The following is a 5,361-nucleotide window of genomic DNA, read 5'->3' as shown; positions in this document are numbered from 1 at the left end:
AGTGATTCTCCAAATGCAAATGTACATCTAGTACTTTAGGTTAAATAAAAGAAAAGTAGCTGAATTGGATAATAATAATAGCAATAGCTATAACAAACTAATAAAAAATACATATTTTCAAAAACTTTTGCAATCTGGCGCTTCTTCACTTTTAGATAAATATTACTAAACTGCCTCTAAATAAAAAAACCGCGTTTTTCCTTACGTTTTACTGGAAAATACCGTCAAACTGAATCTTTCATGCAAAAAAAATTAAGAGAACGATTTTACAAGAAAACTCGTCGACATTCTTTGGGCTCAGTTCTGATGGTGGGAAAATTTATGTGAATTTTTTCTAGTTGTTTGAACAAAGTAGTAAATATCCGATGTTTTCATTTCAGGATCTAACATCGATGTTTTTTTACACCAAGACTGTATAGTTTGTTAAAAAATGTGGTTTTCTAGTTTTAACTGAATTTTTTTTTTGCTTTACGTAAAAACGCTCTATTTTGTAGAGTTTCACTTAAAAATGGTGACGATCTGGAGGGCATTTACGCAAATTGCAAGGGCACTTTCGAAACCCCTTCTGAGCTTCGAATTTGGCACGAAAATCATATAATAATTTCTGGGCCTTTTTTCAAAAATATTTCACCGAACTGAAAGCAAAAGTTTATAATCATTTATTTGGAAAACTCTTGGAAGCTGAGATTTCTTCACTATTAGGTCAATATTTCTAAACAGCACTGTCTCTAAACCAAAAACTCGCGTTTTTCCTAACGTTTTACTGTAGAATACTGGCAAACTAAATTTTTAATGCAACAAAATTAAGAGATCGATTTTACAAGAAAACTCGTCGACTTTCTTTGGACTCAGTTCTGTTGCTGGGAAAATCTAGATGACTTTTTTGTTGTTTGAACAAAGTAGTAAAAGTTACTCAGAAAAACTGTTGATAATTTTTTTTCTAGATGAGAAAATTCCAGTCTCGGGTTGGACGTTAATCCCTCCAGAAATTTACTTAACACTCTTAGATGATCCAACAGTCTGTTAACCAATAGTTGACTTTAAAGCATGCGAAGATGCAACTTCCCGTTTTTAAAGTCGCATTGAAGAAACGGTTCGTCTATGAATTACCATAATTTTTCACAAGGAACAATTTTGAATTCACTAAAAAGTTAATGTTTTAATTTCCAATAAAATATTCATTGTCGCATTTATAACGTTTAAGGGTTTGTCTCCTAAAGTTTGTTCTTGAAGACAGCTGAAAACAAAATAAGTAAAACAGCTGCCATACAAAAGAAGATCCTTAATTTCAGTACATTAGCGTTCGTTAAGTCCGGAAAATTAATTTTCCTAGATAACAGCAGCGATTATCTCCTGTCCGGAGAGTAACAAATTTAATCACTGCGAAACTCAACGGGCCGAATTTGCATGGTTATTTGTCCCGTAATAAAGGGAGGGTTTTATCTGGAAGTAGAATAGTTAAGCACTGATGGGAACATTAAATTTTCTTCTATCACATCTGGTTGTTCGTAATTATATTCTATTTTGTGTGACTTTTGTGCTATTCCACAGGTTCAGCACAAAACCTGGAGTTTATGTTTAATGCTTTAGGAGAACAATTAATGCTGGTTATTGCGGGAATTAGTGGATTTTGAGTGCTTTGTATATTAATTTCTCCACACTTCCATGTGCCTCTTTTACATGTAGAAACAATGACTTAATCACGTCACGTCAAGGAAATTAAATTACTAATCCTAATTTATAAGGAGAATTAGAGGAAATAACCTAATATATAATTAAGAGCCGAGAGAGAAGTGAGCTCTAATGTGAAATATGATCGTCGGAAATGCAAATCTTTTCAAAATTTATGTTCGGGGAAAACAAGACTTTGAAAACCCTTAACGCGGACCAGGACACTATTGTGTTACCTTCTGCCCAAAACAGGGCAACTAAAAGTTGAAGCAAAATTTATATATACACAAATCTGTCGCCTCTCAGCTAATTTCCGGATGAACTCGACATCCAGCTGGGCGATTTGAACCGCAGAATCCTCAATAGCGCTGATCTGTGCCACATGTGGCCTTAACTGAATTGATTCCTGCTGTAGGTCGTAGGCATAATTACCTTCATGAATAATGGAGGCACCGATATGGGGAAAACTGAGTGGATTTGAGATTGTGGGGGCCCGAAGGATTTGGCGCAACAAATGCGGTCGAGTCCAGTGAATATTCAAGTACCTAAGCTTCAATAGACTTGTAGTGGGATTGTTAAATTATCTATATTTTTAAAATAAATGAGTTTTATTATTTTTTTAAATAATTTTATAAATGGTGAATTGAGTGGGGAGTACAGTTTAAATGTGACTCTTGTTCTCGTCTTTATGTGGTAGTTGGAAAACAAATATTTCTGTTCTCCGTGGCAACAGGAAGAATATAAAATTCCAGGATTAAGCCCCACAATGTAAAACTAATATTTGAAGAAAACTCTGCAGTGCAAAAAATTCTTCGCTACTGTTTGCTCGCGTATTTGCAGTTAAATCTTGCATTTGGCACTTTTTTGGTGGAATTTGGCATTCGAATATTTCGATTCTGACGTACTAATTTCTCTTTCTCAGGACTCGCATTAATTTCGAATTTTCGCCTTTTGTGTAAAAACTTGAACATTTCAATGTTTCTAGATGTTTGGTACAGAAACGTACGCAATTTAATGCTCTATCTGATAATAAAAACAAGAGTTAAATTGCTTAACCGGATCTCTTAATACGAACCAAAAGCTAAGAGCGGCTCTGAAGACTCACATTAATCTAAATTTTCGCATTTTACCTGAAACCTGAAAACATTTTTTAAATACTCTTTGGCATGAAAAATACACAATTTGACTCTCTATCTGGTAATGGAAAATAGATCCTCGTTTATCAACAGGTTGTTCTAAATACTTAGAGCCGTTCTGAAGATTTGCGTTAATCTTGAATTTTTCGAGAAAACCAAAACATTTCTAAAATGACATTTGTCTTAAAATACGTACATCAGTAGCTCTCTATCTGGCGATGAAAACTAATTTATCTAGGATCAATCGGTTCTCTTAATACGAACCAACACTAAGAACGACTCTGAAGACTCGCATCTAGGCCTGGGTAACACTGTGTTGAGTTGCCGCTCTCTGAGTTAACGAGTTATAACTCATCGGTTAATGAGTTATAAATAATTTATTAAAGCTTTACGAGACCCGAGGCTAGAATTTTTCTCATCTAAAAAAGGTCATCAACTTTTTTTTTGAGTAATGTTTTACTACTTTGTTCAAGCGACTAAAAAAAGTAATCTAGATTTTCCCAGCAACAGAACTGAGTTCAAAGAAAGTGGACGAGTTTTCTAGTAAAATTGATCTTGTAATTTTGTTGCAAAAAAGATTCAATTTGCCAGCATTTTACAGTAAAACATTAGGAAAAACGCTGGTTTTCTGCTTAGAGACAGGCTAGTTTAGAAATATTGACCCAAAGGTGAATAAACCCCAGTTTTCAAGAGTTTTCCAAATAAATGATTATAAACTTTCGCTTTTTCACTTCGGGAAAATATTTTTTGGAAAAAGATTCTTAAATAATTATTAGGATTTTGTCCATAATTCTTCTTCTTCTACTTGTTGGAGATCTAGTTGATCTGTTGTGGACATCTCAGATGTGGACTGCCAGCTGTCTCTCCATCTCTTTGGTGGTCTTCCAGGTGGACGGATCCTTGCTGGTTTTTCCTCTAGTACAATGCGTCGACGTCGATGCCATTCTCTTCTCCTCTGCCTTCCCAATATCACCACATCCTGTACGTCGCTCTGTGCTTTAATGTCTATGTTTCTTACACGATCTCTTCTTGTTTTCCCGGCTATTGTTCTCAGTACTAACATTTCGGCGACTTGCAGCATCGTCTTGGTCTTGTTGGTATCCTTTCTCGTTTCTATAGGTACCATATGTCATTATGGGCCTGACGCATGTCATATTTTTTTATCTTACCGTACACAACAGATAACTTGGTATTATGGCTGATTTGTTAATTTGGTTTCTCCAGTCTTTTGCCGGGTCGTGAGCGCTGGACATATCTATGCTGCATGACTTGCTCTATGGATTTATTATCTATTACCAGCTTGCATGTCATAGGTTATCTAGCGATGGTCACAGTTTTCGTTTTACCTATGGATATGTCCATATTGAGTTGCTGGCTGATCTGGTAGAACTTAAATAGCTGTTTCTGTAGGTTACCCTGACTTTCTGCGAAAATAGCAGCGTCGTCGGCATAGCAGACCATGCTAATAGCCCTGTTGTTCGTTCTGTATCCCCAGTTCAGAATGCTAACTTCTTCTATGATTTTGTCCATCAGAAGGTTGAATAAAAATGGACTAAGGCTATCTCCTTATCTAATTTCCCCTGGGATGAGGTACCTATATTTTATATCTTATCTCTGTTCTGTTACCAGTGTTAAGGTTGTATATCGTTGTTACCATGTTAGCAGGGGTTTCTTTTTCCGTTGGGATTTTTATGACGTCTCCCAGGCAAACTCTGCCGAAAGCCTTGGTAAGGTCGACGAAGCAAATAAATGCAGGCGTGTTGTACTCTAATGATTTTTCCTTTATTTGTTTAGTAACAAATATGGCATCGGTTGTCGATCTGCTCGTTCTGAAACCTTGTTGTTCCTCTCTGGTTTCTATTTGCTCTTCTAGTTTATCGTTGAGCAACTTTGTAAACAGCTTCATTGTTGAGCATAGCAGAGTTATTCCTGTGTTTTCAGGCTCCATTTTTTTCCTTTTCTTGTATATGGGAATTGTGATGCTGGAGTGCCAGTCCTTCGGAATTTCCGTAGTGCTTAAGATTTTGTGAATCAATGTTGTTAGTCTTGCCGCAAGCCCTGGGCCACCGTATTTTAGAAGCTCGTTTGGTATGTCGTCCGTTCCTGGAGCTTTTCTGTTCTTCAGTTTTTTTAATTTTGCCCTTGTTTCCATCTCGGTAACTGTTGCACTTGATGCTGTCTGGTTGGTCTGCCATATGTAAAGCTCGGATTAAAGGCAAATTGCCTTTTTTTGCCTATTTTGCTTATTTCAAACATTTATTGGACGTTTTGCCTTTTTCAGAAATTTGTGTCAAGTTTTGCCTTTTCTCAAGATTTTCGGCGCCTTTGTTACCGATTCCCGGGAAGGAAGACACCCCGCTAAGCGGTACGTCTGCTAGAATTGCATGGCAAGTGTCAAAAGTCTTGATGCAATAATTTTTGATTGTTTTGTTTCCAAGTAGTATATACTATCTACTACAAAGGGCATTGTGAAATCAGAGGGTTGACCATTGTCTATTGAGACAACACCATTGACTATTGAGCAAACACACAACTGTGCTCGGCTACCCTTTTT

At 36.4% G+C, this 5,361-nt stretch overlaps 1 long non-coding RNA gene across 1 annotated transcript in view; it reads left to right on the top strand.

The window, feature by feature from the left end:
- The window catches only part of LOC109533551, a 58,692-nt gene that overhangs the window by 44,620 nt on the left and 8,711 nt on the right, over positions 1 to 5,361 (top strand). The window lies entirely within an intron of this gene.

Source organism: Dendroctonus ponderosae, unplaced genomic scaffold, assembly GCF_020466585.1.
Source record: "Dendroctonus ponderosae isolate FM_Combo_2020 unplaced genomic scaffold, Dpon_F_20191213v2 Dpon_F_20191213_1, whole genome shotgun sequence".
Lineage (NCBI taxonomy): Eukaryota > Metazoa > Arthropoda > Insecta > Coleoptera > Curculionidae > Dendroctonus > Dendroctonus ponderosae.
The sequence above is the reverse complement of the archived record's forward strand: the minus strand, read 5'-3'. Positions and strand labels throughout refer to the sequence as shown.